Genomic DNA, 19,598 nt, shown 5'->3' on the forward strand with positions numbered 1-19,598 from the left:
GTGGATAGAGGAACTACATTTCTCTTCTTAAAATGTCATGTTAGAGGAGGATAGGAACAAAAGAAATGAACCCTTTCATTACAGACTCACTCTGTGTGACTTTGTTCATAATCATCAGTTTCCACACTGTAACTTTTAAAATGATATGTGTATCTTCACAAAATCTGACTAGCTTTCTGTAAATATTACTAGTTTTTTGTATACAAAAAAATTCAAAGTTTTTGATCAAGTATTTCACTAAAATTAAGTTATCTTTTGAAATTCAAGAATTGTTCAAACTGGTCCACTTTCTCTTTTCCTCCTCTTCAAAAACTGCATTACAACAAACTTTAAGTGTTTTCAATCAATGGCAAGAAGTGTAGTGACTAGAAAATATAAGTTTAGGGTTGTAAGATAAAATACACTGTTTAATGTAAGTAGTGTTAATTTTGTGAGTTAATATTTCATGACTGTTTTGTTTCACAGTAAGAAAGTTGAAAGCAGAAGGTTATTGAAAGTTGTGTAATTCATATCAAGGCTACAGAGATTTCTAGAATGCCTCAATGCAAGAAATAAAAGTGTCAACAACCATATTAAAGATCACAGAGTAGGAAGTGAGCCAAAAGTAAAACCAAGGAAAAGAGAGTTTCAGTCAGAGAGAAGTTAGAAAATGTGAAATGAATCATTTAAAATAGAGAAAAATAGTTTGGCTTGTCAACTGCATTTTAAACCAATTGAATTTGGCTAAAATGAATTTTTGTGAAGAAGAGAACCATACAGTATTTAGATCCAGTTGTGATACATGTAGTGTGAAGAATTTGTCATGTTTCACTTGTTTTGAACATATTTTAAAATAAGTGGAATGCATGCTGTTCATTTATTTTTGAATTTATCTCCAAAATGTGGCAAACACCCATTGTAAAAGAATCCTTAGTCCAACACACCAATTTAAATGATTATATATACTATTTAAAAGTAAGTTTCTAACTGGAATGAAATCAGAACATTGGAATAATTGTGGTTCTTTAAAAAGCTTTGGGAGTGGGTGTGCTTTTAGGTCTAATACACCAGTGTCCAAATGTATTTCATAGTCACCAAAACTGTTTAAAATGTGTTTACATTTTCACCATTTGGAAAAACTGCATTTTTATAATCACCAAAACTGTTTAAAATGTGTTAAAAGTTTTTCTATGTGGCAAAAAATTAACTGTGTTTTTACAGATGGGTAAAAAAATAAATAATAATGTTTTCAATTATTTATTAATAGAATTAATTATACTGAAAAATAGGTGGTAGAAGTAAAGCACCAGTTCACCACAGGTCAATAGCTGTTTTGGCATGTGTGAAGTGGTGACCATGTGAGACCCCATGGGTCTGAGGGATCCAGGGCATGTGAAAAAACAATATTCTTTTCTCTCTTCACATATCTGGTACCAATGAATGTGTTTGATTGTCAAACATAATGAATCTAATAATTACATGTTCTTATTCTGTTTGAAAAGAAGAAAGTCATGTTTATGTTTATTATTTCCAAAACAAATCTGATTGATAAAATGTTTTAAAATGAATTTATTGCAAATAGAAACAGTTAACTGCTTTATAAGCTTTAATACTTTTAAAGACAAACATATTTATCAATGCATTTGATGCACAAGTAAAGTATTCACATGCTGAACTGGAAACAAGTGTTGATAAGTGGATATTTCTAGGCATCTGTTAAAAAAACCTTGCAAGAATTTTTTAAAATTATTTTCCTGATTCAGTAAAGTGAAACTTCAATTACTCAGGAGCCTCTTGTTGGGAAAGTTTTGTTTACATATTTTGACATACATGCTGTTTTGCCTATCTTCATGAAAAGTAATTAAAGGTTGTTTAATCAAATTATAGATGATAACAACCAGAGTAACCAGACAATAATAAAGCTGTATTGTACTTAATTTTACCCTTCTTTCATAAATCAACAAACATGGCAGTGGACTTGAAGTACTATTGACACCCACCTGGAAAATAGAATAACAACTGTTCTCAGTGTTCTGGAAATGAAACTAGTATTTATGTCTGAGAAAAGAAGGAAAATAGTTAAATTTTGTCTTGATTTGTTGAAAGTAGAATTAGTTGGTATACTGATACCATAAACCTCATTGCTATATCGTGTATATATATATATATAAAACACAAATATCTGTCTTTCTCTTGTTACATTATCTTCTAACCAAACTGTGTGAAATGTTTTTAAAGAAGACCAAAAACAGCACTGCTTTCAATAGATGACTATCCTTCTTCATGAGAGTAAATGTGAAGATAATTTGGAAAAGGGGACATATTAATGTAGGGTTCGTAACTCCTCCACCCCCCATTATTGCTGTTATTGAACACTTTAATAAAGTTAACATTAATTATATTTGTAGATGGTGTCTTGATCTTAAACTAAAAAGTAAGACACGTTTATAATTTTTTCTAATATGCATGCATACAGTGTGCCTAAAGCAGACAAACATTTAATATATACATCTCAGAGACTGTGCTGGGCTCTCTTTGGAGGAATTAAATGAACAAAGATGACTGCCTTTGTTACAATAATGCATAAACTGAGATGAAGTTTCTATTTCAACAGCCACCATAAGGCTGGTATGAAAAGCTGTTGTTTGAGTTGTAATAATTTCTTACTTTGACCTTTCTGTAAGACACTTCTGTGGCCATTGGTTTTCTATTAAATAATCATGTGAAACACTGCAGAAAGATGTGATGAGCTGGGTGTTGAAAGCAGGTAACAGAATGCACCCCTACTGACATTACAATTGATACTACCTCTTTCTACAGGGTCATAATAACCATTATACAGTCTAGTAAATGAATGTTCTAAATGAATTGTATGAAAATCAAGATTTTTCTAATTTATCATATCTTCCAGCCCCAGGTTTTGTTTAAGTTCATGTACAAATAAAGGACAGGTACCTCAGCTTGATAAATATGAAACATAAAATTCGGAGTTATTTTTATGATTCTAGCTCAGAACTTCTTACTAGGGCATGTGCTAGTTGACTTCTAGGTGTTGCTGTACCTAATATGAGTCATGACAGCTGGTACCTGCTGCTTCATGGGATAGTTCACCTGGTATCAACTTGAGTGTGAATTTGTGTCATTAATGGCACAAAAGTAATATGTTCTTCTGGATTATTGCCATCTAAGTTGATTGGCCAGCTACAAGGAGAACATAAATCATGTAATTAGTTTCTGTTTCGAAAGAATTGTGACCTGTAAAGTGCAGAATTTTTATCTAGGTATGTGTTGAGTCTGCAGTGCATTTTTAAATATTTTTTCCTTTTGAGTCTGTTTCAATTTTCATTCCATTTGTCAATTTTATTTTGCAAAGTGGTAAACATCTGAACTGATTATAGATTATCAAAAAGTTAGAACTTGTGTTTGGTAAACCCCATGTTCTTTATAATGTAATATTTTCTCACACTAATCTTCCATCTCAATAAATCACCAAGTGTGTCAGTATGCAGGGTGTGGATTACATGAATGCCTCTATTTTTGTAAACTATAATAATTAATCACATCAGTACTTCCAAAGTTTATTTTTCATTGTATGGATCTCTGGTAAATCTGTTTTAAGTTTATTTTATATTGTCTTGACAGAACTAATGGGGGCATCTAGTCAACTGTGAAAGTATTATCAAAGTAGCCATTATTCTAAACCAAAACATATATGGTTAAGGTAGAATAGAATAGCTCTTCATCCCTACCATGCCTTGTATTGAGTGAATCATTACGGTCTGCATTTGAAAATAGATCTTTGTGGTCATCCATTGCACTGTTTCAAGTGTTGTTGTTCCTTCAGACTCTCCACTGTATTTTATGCCCTCACTTTTCTTCTAATGAAGATTGATAGCCCTTATTACATTCCAGTTTTCCCATGAGTACCACACCTTCCTTACATGGGTAAAATGTACACCTGGCTCGTACAGTTTCCCACACCAGTTCTCCAAATTTGACTTTCTTATTTTCAGGTGTGTCCTTTGGATGACTTTGGAGGATGCTTCTTTCCTTCCCTCAAACTGTTTCTTCCACCTATTCAGTGTAAGATTTTCACTATCTGTTGATATGACATAATGTACTGTATTGGAAGTTGTAATTCTCCCAAACTGTAAATTTATTTCTGGAAGGTTCTTACCTCATTTCACACTTCCCATCTTACCTTTTCATTAAAACCTGATGCTTCCAGATTCTAAGAGAACTCAAAGTGATATCTGGTAGAATTGAACAGATGAAGTCATAAGCGTAATGAGAATACCTTGCACTTTTACTGATGGAGGGTTGTCACATGATAATTTTAATGAATAATTTGCAATCAAGAGGAGGCAGTAACTCAGGACATGCTTGAAAACAAGTTTCACAAATAGATGCCAGCATTGAATGAGAATATCTATTGATGTAAAAGGATTGTTTGTTTGTTTTATAATTTCGTGAAAGCTACATGAGGTCTATCTCCACTAGCCATCCTTAATTTAGCAGTGTAAGACTAGAGGGAAGACAGCTAGTCATCACCACTCGCTGCCAACTCTTGGGCTACTTCTCTACCAATGAATGTTGGGATTGACCGTAACATTAGAAGTCCCCTACAGCCAAAGGGTGAGCATGTTTGGTGTGATGGGGATTGGAACTAGCAACTTTCAAATTACGAGTTGAGGGTCTTAACTGCCTGGTTATTTCAGACCTGTGTAAAAGGAGATAAGTACTTATTGGAATTACATTTTAGTACAAAAATTATAAATAACACAACAATTTTATAGAATACGTGATGTAGATTAAAAATAAGTATGCAGATTAATCAGTCTGTAGAATGGTATTCTTGAAGTATTGAAAATATGATTCAATTTATAAAATTTAGTAATTTTAAATATTAAAAACATCTAATACTTTTATGACCTGCCAAGGAAAGAAAAAAAAATGTAGTGTTGGTAATTTGATTCATCCAAAAACAGCTTACATCAATAAGGGTTTGTATTCAGTTGTAATTATTTCAGTCCCAGTAAAAATAGTTGCATAACTCAGTGTTAAAATGTGTAACTGAATAACTGTACATTTTGATTTAAAGGGAGATTCGACAAATTCTGAAGAGTTAAAATAACAGTTTTAGAAATATATTATTTCCAAGGAACTTTCAAAGTGTGATCACAGTAATGGTTACAAGGTTTATAGATCAAAATAATCCATTGTGTTATTAATATTGTAAGGATTAAAACCATACATTTACTAAAATAGATTAATTTCTGCATATAATCTAAGCAGAACTGTTGTATTACATATTCAAAACTAACATCATATTATTAGGACATTGCGAATGTTACAGCTACATACACTTCTAAAAGGTTATTAATATAACTTGGAGAAATGGTGCTTACTTGTGTGAATATAATACACCACTTACTTAGTAAAATTCATATAATTAAATAGTAATTGTGCACAATTTTCTAACTGCTGCATAATAAACTTACAAGGAAAGTATACAGTTTTATCACCTCACAAAAATATAAGACTAGAAACATATTAATCCATTACTTTTTAAAAGGTACAATAATTTTATAAATAGCATGTGGTAATATGTTCACATTACAAATTATTAGTATACATAATGAATAATGGACTATTTTTAAAAAGGGTCGATGGTAAGTCTGAAAACGTCTCGTGGTCGTCGTTTTTCGAAGATTGTTTTTTCTTTGTAGGAGTAAAAATGTTGAGAACACGAGACAGTAATAGAAGATTCTGTCGAACACAGCATCAGTAAATTAGGGACGGCTAGAACAAATAGCCCTCGTGTAGCTGTGCATGAAATTCAAAAACTAAACAAAAACCAATATTTCCTTGAAGTTTACTATTCTTCTGGCGCTGCATGGCCAGGTGGTTAAGGCGCTTAACTTGTAATGCGAGGATCGCGGGTTCGAATTTCCGTCTCACCAAACATGCTCGCCCTTTCAGCCGTAGGGCCATTATAGTGTCTCGATCAAACCCACAATTCGTTGGTAAAAGAGTAGCCCAAGAGTTGGCGGTCAGTGGTGATAACAAGCTGCCTTCCTTCTATTCTTACATTGCTAAATTAGGGACGGCTAATACAGTTAGCCCTCGTGTAAATGTGCGCGAAATTCGAAAAAGAAAACAAAAACCAATATTTCGTTGAAGTTTTCTATTTTTCTACCTAAAAGTTAAAGCTGAACGTTAAGGCCACTTATTAACGAGTGTTTTATATCTTGAATATTATAAAGTGTTTGTTTATTATGATTTATATGTTTATTGTAGAGCATATTCATCGGGGGTATCAACCGTGTTGAAAATCGATACACTTATCTCTGTACCACTGTGGATCTTTTATAAAGTGAATGGAGTAAGTTGTTTGTTTGTTGTTAAACGCGATGTTTCGTGAAGGGCTATTTGTATGCTGTCGAAGGTTTTTAAAATTCGAATTTTACCTTATATGTGCTATCAGAATTGTTATCACTTGCAGCATTGAAATCAATAAAAGATACATTCTACTTAAGTTGATTACTTTTGTTGTGTTTGAGAAACGAGCTTTTGCTGAAAAGGTGCTAAGTGTCTTAGTTTTGTTTCTCTTTACACGTCCCTTCCAGTGCCACAGTCTGTAAACTCGCACCGCTACAAACCGGGTTTAGATACCCATCGTGTAGCTTTGTGTTTAATTCCAAACAAGCAAGCAATTAAATCTTTAGACGTAATATGTGAAAAAAACAAAAGTAATTTATCACGTGACTGACTGGACAGTGGTCAGCGTTCTGGACTGTGAATCGGAGGTCTTACATGTTGCCTTAAAATCGCGCCTCGCACTTTGGGTCTGTTTCAAAAGAGCGACATTGAAATTACATTATTAGAGTGGCTCAAGGGCTGGATGTCAGCGCTGTTGTAGCCACTTTAAAATTAGGGACTACTAACCCAGATAGCCCTTGTAAATATCCGAAACAAACAAAATTATTTCTCTTAGTGGCTGTTCCCCTACACAGCTTTGACCCTCACTGAGCTGAGACTCCGTCGCCTTTTGACTATGAGATTTCACTGACCCCTATGCCCTTGGGTTAAGTCTTGATGGGAGATAAATCGCTTGTACTTGTCGGATTTTAAAAGACTTTCATAAAAGCAGTCTTCACGTGTCAAATTGTTTAGATAGTTTTCAATAGCGTCTGTTTGTACAAGTGTGCACGAAATATTTCTATTACCTAAATTGCTGAGACAAAACTAGTACAGTTTAACTGTTGTCTCCTGGCGACATATATTTCATAATAGTTTTACTTTTATGAGACTTTTATTTGTTTTAAGTTCAAATTCCTTTAGTAACAAGTTTCTCCAGTATAGCTGTTTACATGGAACACCAATCAAATATTACTTTGTTATTATATGGTTACAAGTCTTATTTTACATTGTAGGTTATTAGTAGCGTGTTAACAGTAGTCAGGATTTTGACATTAGAAGAAATATTTTACCCTATCACTGATTACCTAAAATAAACCGCAAAAAAGTTATAACATAATTGTTTAAAATTAATGAATTAAAATCAATCAAGCATGACTACATTCATTGATTTTTTTATTATTTTTTTTGTCGTACTTTGGTCTCCAAGCGTTTCGGACTCGTTCAGGCCATTCTAGAGGTTGTACAAAGTAAATATAGGCAGCGATTATGTGTTAACTGTACTTTTCAGTTACTACATTTTGTTATCTTGGGTTAAAAATCGTACGCTTAGCTCCTGTTAGTAAAGTTTTAAAGATGGCATCTATAAGGGCTGAAACACTGCTAAAGAATGCCGGTTACACTGTCAAACTTGATGCTTCGCGTGAAGGGCCCTTTAAAAGAAATTCAAAATACTTCCGCTAGTTTTAGGCAGAAATATATAATTACTCAATATGATAAAATTAGTTGGACTAACGGTTGTGCTCACTTGTCTCTTGTTAAATGCAAAGCTACATAACGGACTATATTTGACTGTGCCCACCGCTTATCGAACTCTCATTTTTATCTTGATGAGCCTGAAAGATTACTTCTGTGTTAGTTAGAGCCCCCCACGCTAGTGGACAGTGTAAGAACATGAAGACTTATGCTAATATAAGCCTTCACTTCGTGCAACTAACTATTCACGTTATATAATATACATTTTAGAGAGAATTTTGTAAACTTGGCTGGGAGCTGTAAATTCGAATAGCCCTTCAATGTCATGCAATCAAGGTATTTAAGTTGTACCTGTGAAAAAAATAAGGGCTGGCGAAATAAGGAGTAAGTAACTGAACAAGAACATAAAACAAATATTTGGAAGTACATGCTTGGATTGGAAACGTTGTTTCCGTCTTATTTGGTAATACGACGTGAACTGGAAGATAGGTGTTAACCCTAAAGTTGATTTGGCTCTAATAACGTTAAAAAACTCGTTGAACGTTTGAAACCTGTCTCGCACGTACACCGCTATTGTGCAAGATTCGAATCTTCGTTCCAAACTTTTCTCTAAAACTAGTAGTTAACGTGAATTATTTTTCGTGTTTAATCAGCGATAACAGGAATAATTATGTGGATACAGATAATTAAGATTTATTTCCTTTTGCTCTTTAACCTTCTGTTTAAAATCGTGATACTATTTTCTGATATCTTTGTACCGATATCGCCTTGAAAACATACTGTTTATCAGTATTGTAGGGTCAATACTAACTAGCTCTTACTGTTATTTTTAGCCGCGGCATAGCGGTTCGTAGTACACCTCTGAGTTGTTGTTTTAAAAGCACAAACGTTTAGCTCACAGCTTCGTCATTTCTTGATGGATTTGAGATTTAATTGCAGTTTTGAACTCGGAAGGTCAAACCCTTTCGACTGACGTATTTGATCACGACCAAAGTCTCATAGATGAATCTACTCTAATCGTGCCTAAAAGAATTTCTATTTGAGGGTAGGCGAGTAGATAACGTGCTGAGTAATAAAGTTGAATCGGGTTGTATGCTTGATATTGCCTATACAGAAAAATATAGCTAATAAATCGACTAGTAGATTATCCATGCCTAAAAGTGATCCAAGTGTTGTAGATATTAAGGATTCCTTCTTATTTATTTTAGTAACCTTTAATTTTTCAGAGCAATTCAATAACGTAATAAGTTATTAGTAGCGTACTAGGTTAATACTGTATTTCTGGAAACGGATTCCTTCTTATCCTAGAATTTCCAGTTCATCAATTCGAAAATAAATGTTGGGTTATTACAAAGGGTTGCCATTGTTGTTTGTTATTAAACACAAAAATTCACAAAGGGCTTTCTGTGTTCTGCCCACCATGGGTATCAAAACCCGGTTTCTTGTGGTATAAGTCCGCCGACATACCACTGTGCTACTGGGGGAATCACAGAGGGTTCTTTCCTTCATAATATTTATCTTTTGCCATTACTAGAAAAACATACAATAACTTCAGAATATATTTCACGGTATCACTGACCATTAGATACCACTTTGGAGAGCTAATTATTAGAATATTTTAGAATAGGCCTTTGCAGTTATAACTCTGAGTGTAAGTTGTAGAACAGTCTTTCATTGCAGTTATAACTTTGAAAATGAGTTATCAGTTCGAGAATGATACCTGTAATATTACCCCACCTTTAAATAATCTAAAAACGTCATTTTTGTATAAACATTTATTTACAATAAAAGGAATACAACATTAAAATCATTGCAACTTCTCTTTGTTGACATGAAAATGACAAGAATGTCGAAATGTTGTTCTTCACTTTACTTTACTTAAAGTTTCAATACTCGTACCAGCCATCTTGATAATACATTTTTACTTCAAGTGGGTTTTTCGTTATCACGGACAATAAATATTTATTAAAACAGGACTAGCCATAAAAGAGATTTCACACATGTTTTGGTATCTGTGTAAAGTATTGTAACATTGTATTCATTTCAATCGTAAATACTCTATTTTATTACAGACATTAGAGTAGTCTATTTTTCGGAAAGTCAGTGTTAAAATTCCGTAGTTTTTAATGTCGATAATGATTTCAGAGATATAACATGAAATAATTCAGAAATGAAATAAATTTTATAATATTGTTCAGATTGTTGGTACAAAATAAATTTCTGTTTAAAATTAACTTTACTTGAGTGTTGCTTCATACAAGTTCACATAAACCTCGTTCATGCGAATGTATATAAATAATTTGTGTATCTAGTAAAAATAGAAATAAAATTTATTAACTGAGCGTTTTCTATTATTTACAGGAGAAAAAACAATCTTGTATTATTTGGTGGTTATGTCACAAGTTCATGAAGAAATCTATCACACGAAGTATTATACAGATATTAAGTTATACACTCAACGACTTTCAAGGTTTTTGTGTAAAATATTTGATTTTTATAGAAGGATCTCTACCTTTCATAGTTTGGACCAACAGAAAGAATTAATTCATTAAATATTTATAAAGGAAAAAAAACGATTTCAAATAATAACATAAACATGGAAATGTCTGATCATGTGTCAAATATTCAACATACTTCTTGTGAAAAAGATGACTTTGTGGAGTCGTGTTCAGAAAATAGAACTTTCAGTATTCCAGATACGAACTATTCAGATAATATCATCTACTCAGAAGCTTCACACGAACCATCTTCCAAAGAAAAGGTAGCCGGACAAAACTGACAGAAAAATATGATACCCTGGGCCGAATTAATGTAGAGGACACAGACAAAAGGATCAGTTGCGGTTCTTTCGACGATGCGGATTTTCGACAAGATTTAGAAGATGAATGAAATAACATATGCAGCGAATTGACATAGCCCAAGTCGAAACGGTTTTTCGTAGCAACAAAACACTTGTGTTTGTGTGCCAGTGTCAGGCCAATCTGTTTTTCAGAAAGCCAGAGGAAGAATGGCAGTTAGCCCTGACAGGTATCCCTGTCCTGCTGTTTGATAAAGGAGAAACGAGAGCACGAACTAAAGGAAGACTGAAACTGGTCCTCGCCGAAAAAGGCACAGGTTTCATTATTTGACATGATGTCATTGACAATTTGACGAACTACGAGGCCCAAGATAATACTTTTCACACCATGTTCCTTTCCACCGATCACAGCCAAATGGGTGGTTTCAGTTTCGAAAACAAAACAGCTGCCAGACAGTTTCACGAACAAGTCGACCTACTGACGTCGGATACTCTCAATATTTCTTTATCCGTTCCTAAAGCTAAAGGGAAAAATTCCAGGAAGTTGGAAAAAATAAAAGTTACCTTAAAATGTGATATTTCTCTTCCTTGCTGTTTCGAACACGTCACAAGTATTGATATTAGAGACAAAGAGCAATTCTATACGCTGACGAATTTAGTGCAAGGGAAATCTAAAAAGGTATTAGAGCAATCTGTTCATGAGTAGACGTCCATTGGGACCAATAGTCCCTTTCCTCATGGAGACCAAGTTAATGTAGAATGCCCGTACTTAATTATTATTAGACTAAAATGTTTTGATGTTTCGCCGATATCGTAAAAAGGATTTCTGAACAGTATTAGCACTAGTGTGACGCTCGTATGATGACAATTTTTATATTAAATGTGCAAAGTGGAGAATGGTAATTCGAACAGTATGTACAAGTCCGTTAAGAATCGCTGTGTATTTGTGATTTCTTTCTTTCAGGGCCTGGCATGGCCTAGCGCTTTAAGGCGTGCGCTTCGTAATCTGAGGGTCGCGGGTTCGCGCCAAACATCCTCGCCCTCCCAGCCGTGGGGGGCGTTATAATGTGACGGTCAATCCCACTTTTCGTTGGTAAAAGAGTAGCCCAAGAGTTGGCGGTGGATGGTGATGACTAGCTGCCTTCCCTCTAGTCTTACACTGCTAAATTAGGGACGGCTAGCACAGATAGTCCTCGAGTAGCTTTGTGCGAAATTCCAAAACAACAACTTTCTTTCAGAACATATGGGCCCGACATGGCCAAGCGCGTAAGGCGCGCGACTCGTAATTCGAGGGTCGCGGGTTCGCGCCCGCCAAACAATGATTGCTTACGCTGGCACAATGACTGATTCGGCCTCCGTATGCGCTTTCTTGCATTTTGCCAACAATTGAACAACAACTTGCAATCAATTCTTTTTCGGGCAGCTTCATCTGTTTCACAAGCTTCCTTGATCGCTCATGTTGTTGAGCCGCGGGATTCTTGAAGTAATCTTTTGGTTTATCCTTCACAGCTGAATGCTTTGTTTCCAAGTGTCTCTTCAGTTTGCCAGGAACAAACACCTCGTTCGATAAAGCTGCATTGGAGAGTAGGCAAAATGGTAATTGAGAATGTTCCGATTCCAAAGCGTTTTTGTACTTTCGTTTGATTTCTTGCTTTTGATTCAACAAATTCTCCTTTGCAGCACCAGACTTACTTAAAATTTTTTTCATGGATAAATGATAAGCTAATTCATACACGATAAGCACGAATTTCTGCAGTTGATATAAAATTCCTACCCACAGAGAAGTAGCTGTAGCTTACCGCAGAATGAGAACGTGTTCCAGAAAGCAGTTTGATTGTTTGATGCATCATTTATAACGTACCAAGCGCTTTTATGCATAATAAAATTCACTGTTAATTCATACCATTACAGTTAAATGAAAAATGTGTTGGTGAAACATAGTGAAACAAACTGAGTGAAGTTTACTGTATGAGTAATATGTGAGTTACTGAGTGAAGTCTACTGTGTGAGTAATATGTGAGTTGTTGAGTGAAGTCTACTGTATGAGTAATATGTGAGTTGTTGAGTGAAGTCTACTGTATGAGTAATATGTGAGTTGTTGAGTGAAGTCTGCTGTATGAGTAATATTTGAGTTACTGAGTGAAGTCTACTGTATGAGTAATATGTGAGTTACTGAGTGAAGTCTACTGTATGAGTAATATGTGAGTTTCTGAGTGAAGTCTACTGTATGAGTAATATGTGAGTTGCTGAGTGAGGTCTACTGAATGAGTAATATGTGAGTTGTTGAGTGAAGTCTACTGTATGAGTAATATGAGTTACTGAGTATGTATGTAATATGTCAGTTACTGAGTGAAGTCTACTGTATGAGTAATATGTGAGTTGTTGAGTGAAGTCTACTGTATGAGTAATATGTGAGTTGTTGAGTGGAGTCTACTGTATGAGTAATATGTGAGTTGCTGAGTGAAGTTTACTGTATGAGTAATATGTGAGTTGCTTGCTGAGTAAGGTCTACTGTGAGTGAGTAGTGAAGTATGTGAGTTACTGAGTGAAGTCTACTGTATGAGTAATATGTGAGTTTCTGAGTGAAGTCTACTGTATGAGTAGTATGTGAGTTACTGAGTGAAGTCTACTGTATGAGTAATACTGTATGAGTAATGAGTTGAGTGAAGTCTACTGTATGAGTAATATGTGAGTTGCTGAGTGAAGTCTACTGTATGAGTAATATGTGAGTTGCTGAGATATGTGAGTTGCTGAGTGAAGTCTACTGTATGAGTGATATGTGAGTGACTGAGTGAAGTCTACTGTATGAGTAATATGTGAGTTGCTGAGTGAAGTCTACTGTATGAGTAATATGTGAGTTACTGAGTGAAGTCTACTGTGTGAGTAATATGTGAGTTGTTGAGTGAAGTCTACTGTATGAGTAATATGTGAGTTACTGAGTGAAGTCTACTGTATGAGTAATATGTGAGTTGTTGAGTAAGTCTACTGTATGATAATAGTCTACTGTATGAGTAATATGAGTTACTGAGTGAAGTCTACTGTATGAGTAATATGTGAGTTGTTGAGTGAAGTCTACTGTATGAGTAATATGAGTTGCTGAGTGAGGTCTACTGTATGAGTAATATGTGAGTTGTTGAGTGAAGTCTACTGTATGAGTAATATGTGAGTTGCTGAGTGAGGTCTACTGTATGAGTAATATGAGTTACTGAGTGAAGTTTACTGTATGAGTAATATGTGAGTTACTGAGTGAAGTCTACTGTGTGAGTAATATGTGAGTTGTTGAGTGAAGTCTACTGTATGATTAATATGTGAGTTACTGAGTGAAGTCTACTGTATGAGGAATATGTGAGTTGCTGAGTGAAGTTTACTGTGTGAGTAATATGTGAGTTACTGAGTGAAGTCTACTGTGTGAGTAATATGTGAGTTGTTGAGTGAAGTCTACTGTATGAGTAATATGTGAGTTACTGAGTGAAGTCTACTGTATGAGTGATATGTGAGTTACTGAATAAAGTCTACTGTATGAGTAATATGAGTTACTGAGTGAAGTCTACTGTATGGGTAATATGTCAGTTACTGAGTGAAGTCTACTGTATGAGTAATATGAGTTACTGAGTGAAGTCTACTGTATGGGTAATATGTCAGTTACTGAGTGAAGTCTACTGTATGAGGAATATGTGAGTTGCTGAGTGAAGTTTACTGTATGAGTAATATGTGAGTTACTGAGTGAAGTCTACTGTGTGAGTAATATGCGAGTTGTTGAGTGAAGTCTACTGTATGAGTAATATGTGAGTTACTGAGTGAAGTCTACTGTATGAGTAATATGTGAGTTACTGAATAAAGTCTACTGTATGAGTAATATGTGAGTTGTTGAGTGAAGTCTACTATATGAGTAATATGTGAGTTTCTGAGTGAGGTCTACTGTATGAGTAATATGTGAGTTGTTGAGTGAAGTCTACTGTGTGAGTAATGGGTGAGTGAGTTGTTTCTATCTGTATATTTCGGATAATTGTTTTGTTGATGTAATAATAATCTTTTGTAAAGTTCTGAGATTCAAGTTGATTTATGTTTTCAAACCTGTATTACAATCATATTTAAAGCAAGCTTGTTCTGTCTGAGGTTAGTATTCCAGCCCCCAGTATGGAAGAAAGGCACTAATTGACAGCATAGAAAAAAGAACTATATCAGTACGATGGGACACTTCTTATACACCATGTTTGATAGCACAAATTATCTTTAGACTGAAAAAATGTAAAGTAGCACTTCACGTATTAAATGTGTGTTATAGTGAACCTATGAATATTGGTCACTGACTCACAGGTTCGATAGTGACGTAAATAAAATCGATAATAATTACAATTCACTTACTTAATCTTATTCTCACGATAGCACTCGTTGTTCTTGAAATGCAATGATAAAAAAAAAAAAAGCATCCAGACTACTACTACATCTCTCATTGGCCTGATAATATGTTTGTTTGTAGTTAACCACAACGTTACACAAAGAGCTCTGCCCACCACGAGCTTATAGCATTGGCTTGTTTTTGTTTGCATTTCTCTTTCACTCTACTTTCTTTCTATTTTCAAGGAATTCACACAGTAAATACAAAACTATAGTTAGAAATAGTAACCTTAACGTCAATTAGTAGTTTTCTTACTGTGATAAAAATTTGTAAGGGTAAATATCGAGATTCAAAGGATGGAAAAGACTTTACAAATCATCAAACGAACTCGAAAGTTAATAAGTAAATGCACTTATATTGTTTCTTGGCTTCTATTTTTTCAAAGTCCTTGAATAGTGGGCAGGAACCAGAAGATTGGAAGTCACCTAATGGACTCCTCTTTTCTAGGGAAAGAATAAACATTGTTACTCTAATTATAAGCCCATTCATTAATTTTAACGTCAGTTGTGGGAAACGTTTTGGAAAGTCTGATGGGAAATGATTTACGAAGCGTAAAATGTTATTCGATAGTTAGTATTGTTCCACTAGGTAAAAATATTGCTTTACAAATCTTACGACACTCTTTGAAGAGGTTAATGCTTATGTGAAAGAGGAAACGGGTGTGAATTTAGATTTTAAGATATTTATAAAACCTTTGACATGGTACCACATGAAAGTCTTTCTTGTACAAATTATTTCTGTGTGTGTTGGAGGAAATATATTGTATCACTAGGTAGAAAACTGGTTAGATGGTAGAAAGCATAGGTGTAATAAATTAATTCAGTGAAACTGGGTTAATGTCACAAGCTCGGTGGTGGGTCTTTTTCTCTTTTGATTTACATCAATGGCGTAGCTACTAGATGACCCTGTTAAAAGGGCATTAATTATGACATTCTTTAAATTCTGACGACTACACACACATATAAATTAAATTAAACAGTATCGCATTTGGATAACGTGTGTCTGTACCTATAATCATTTTTCAGCAATATTATCCATAGATAATTTGAGTGAAATAAGATATACATTCCTTCTTTCTGTTGTACTAGTTATTTTAGATCGCGCAGTTAATGTGTTGAACTGCATATTGGTAGGTGCAAAGTTACACTTATAACTCGACCAAACAATACGCTCCTTATTTTCAGTTGTGATCACGTTATAAGAGTACCAGTTTGTTAGATATATACCGCTGTGTCGTTTTAAGTTTAATTTTAAAATGTTATTTAATTTACATTGTGTGAACGTTAAAGTAAACAATAGTTATGGCAAGTTTGATTAAGTAATGGTTTATTAGTCATTTGTCGTGTAGTTCGATTGTTGTGAACTGAGATCAGGTTACTCAAGTATTCTGAATTCTTCTCATTAATGTAATCGATTATTGATGAACCATATATTATCTGGTTCAGTGTAAAGGTTCTAGGCCTCATTTGGCCTATTGATAAATATGTGTACAAAATGTGATAAGAAGTTAGTGAAAACAGAGATAGATATTGATGGTGAGTTCAGCCAGAAAGTGTGTATAGTGGTGACTTTTAAAATGTAATAACCGCAGGTTCTATTGTAATAACTACTATTTTAAAACAAATGGACCGTGCGTTGTATATTTATTATTAAACATTTATGACCAACAAGTCACAGTCATCTGTCACAAAACTCCTGTCCACATATTTATCCGCATACACATCTCACTTGCTCTTAGGAGACTCTAGTAGCTTTGGCGATCCTTGTTTTGTTGTTGCTAGAAAAAATGTGAGACCAAAACTATAACTTAACGTAGCAATTTTGTTTCAGATAACAGTCAAGTACTAATTCAGAGCGTCTTCTCACTCATTTTTCACACGCAATATTTACATGGAGTAGACTTTGATTTCATAGCTTTTAACATAAGGATAAAATGCGTAATACATCAGAATTTATCTCACAGAAACAAATAAACTAACAAAGAAAAGACTGGATGGTATAAAACACAGTTTCTAATTGTCTGTCAAGAAGTTCAGGTAATTTGGTAAAAACCACTGGAATGTACATCTCACATAGTCACCAAGCGGGGTAATAGTCGAAGGAATATTTCACATATAAACACAACAAAACAGAACCTATTCAGTAGAGTCACCACGTGGGGTAATAGTCGAAGGAATATTTCACATGTAAACAAAACAATACACAACCTATTCGGTAGTCATGAGGGGGATAATAGTTAAAGCAGTATTACACATAAACAAACACGTACAATCAAAGAGGAAACACTGGTCATTGAAGATAATCTTGTAGTTTAAGGATAAATCCCTCTTTAATCTCCTTTCTTCAACTCTCAGCACAGCTTTTCTTTTGATCGTAGTTTTGTTTTGTTTCATTTCGTTCTGGCTTTGTAATTTATTACTTGGTGTAAAAACGTCTGTTAAAAATTGTAAAATAATAGGTTATCCTTTTCCTTCAGAAAATATATTATTCTAATGGTCTAGCCTTTTTCCACAAATCTTTATTTCTGACTTCGTTATGGCAGCACTGATCCAAGGTCAGCATGTCATTGTATGATGATGAAACATAAGTGCTTGAACGAGTTTTCTTTAAGAAGCTATTTTGTGTTTGTGAAAATACTTTTGTTTGAAGTGCAAAAGATATAAGATATAATTAATGATTAGTTGTCACACTTATAATGGATATGTGGCTCAATATCAGTAATAAATCTTATACTAGTAAAAATCTTTCTAGGTTTAGGCCTAATAATAATTCATCAGCGTTATAGTCGCGTGCAAGCATTTCAATACAGGATGATGCATGGAGTACTGAAACAAGAAAGAAATGAAAGTATGGTGAAAGTTTTGTTCAATATGGTTTCACATGAACAGGTAATGAAGATGGACCTAATGGGTTGTGTGTTGAATATGGAACAGTATTGAGTAACAGTAGTTTGCATCCAACTAAGTTAAAACGGCATCTAGAAGCCAAACAGTTCCAATTAAAAATCCAACTTCCTAGTATTTCAAAAGAAAGTGTTTGCAATTAAATACAAGTAAAGCTACATATCATTCGTTTGTCCATCAGGACAACAGAGTTTCTCTTATTGCTTCATGTCTTGTTAATTACCGTATTGAAAAAGCAAATGAAACTCATACAATTGCTGAAAATTCGATAAAATCATGTGCAAAAGATTTGGTAGAGTGCACGATTGATGAGAAATTTCTTAAAACATTAACTCTGTGCCCCTTTCTGACAACTCGTTTTCTCGAAAAATCAAAGATATGTCAGCAAATTACTTAACGGAGTTAATAAGGCGAGTAAAAGCGAGACCAACTTTTTCGCTTCAGGTGGATGAATCAACAGATGTCGCAGGTTATGCGATGCTGCTTGTGTTTGTTCGCTATATTCATGAAGCTAATTTTGAAAAGACATGCTAATTGCAAACTTTTGCCTACTCAAACAACAGGCGAAGAAATATTTAAACTGATCGATATATTTATGGAAGAACATGATATTCAATGGCAGCTTTGATCAAGTATTTGCAATAATGGGGCTGCAGCTATGATTGGAAAATTTTCATGCACAGTGGCACACATAAAAAAGGAAAAACGCTGACATCCAGAGTATCCACTGCTGTTTTCATAGTCATGTACTTGCAACGAAACGAATGCCAGAAGACTTGAAAGAGGTATTGGAGATGTCCTAAAAATAGTTAATTTTATAAAATGAAGACCGTTCAATGTGAGGATATGGTACGTTTGTATAAAATTTGCAATTTCATACTGAAGTCCGATGGCTTGCTCTGTTTTACGAATTGCGTGAGGAGATAGATTTCTTTTTATTTGAATGCCATTTTGAACTTGCGTACAAATTAAGAGACAAATGCTGGGTGCAGAAAGTGGCTTACCTTTAGGATGTATTTGCTTGTCTAAATGAAATGAATGTTACAATGCATGGTACTAGGGTAACGTACTTCAAAGTTCAGAGTAAAATGGAAGTGCTTCACCGTAAGCTAAACTTTGGGGTGAATGTATACTTATGGAAGAACTTGACTGCTTCTGAAATCTCAGTTTGTTTTTTTTTAATTATGAATGAAATTTCCTCAAGTGAAGATACAAAAGTTTCAGTCTTGCAGCACGTATCTGATTTGTGTACAACTGTTGAGGAGTACTTTCCCTCTAATTTAAAAAAAAAATTATTGTGAATTCAAAATCCCTTTGTTGACTCTGCAAATACCAATGATTGTCTTTGAAAGAGAGAAAAACAGCTTTTAGAAATTTCAACTGCGTGTGCATGTTTTTTCTTATAGCAATGCCATATCGGGCTATCTGCTGAGCCCACCGAGGGAAATCGAACCCCTGATTTTAGCGTTGTAAATTCATAGACTTACCACTGTACTAGCGGGGGACGAAATTTCAACTCTTTACACCCTAAACTCAAAATTTCAGCAGAAAGAAATTACACAATTTTGGATACAAATGGCCATGGAATACATTGAAATAAGTAACAGAGCTTTGAAAATTTTAA

General features: G+C 34.3%; 1 protein-coding gene across 1 annotated transcript in view; it reads left to right on the top strand.

Annotated features, from left to right (window-relative positions):
* Positions 1–19,598, top strand: part of LOC143242211 (uncharacterized) — a 558,288-nt gene that overhangs the window by 75,138 nt on the left and 463,552 nt on the right. The gene's annotated exons all lie outside the window — the stretch shown is intronic.

This window comes from Tachypleus tridentatus, unplaced genomic scaffold (assembly GCF_004210375.1).
Source record: "Tachypleus tridentatus isolate NWPU-2018 unplaced genomic scaffold, ASM421037v1 Hic_cluster_2, whole genome shotgun sequence".
NCBI classification, from domain to species: Eukaryota; Metazoa; Arthropoda; class Merostomata; order Xiphosura; family Limulidae; genus Tachypleus; species Tachypleus tridentatus.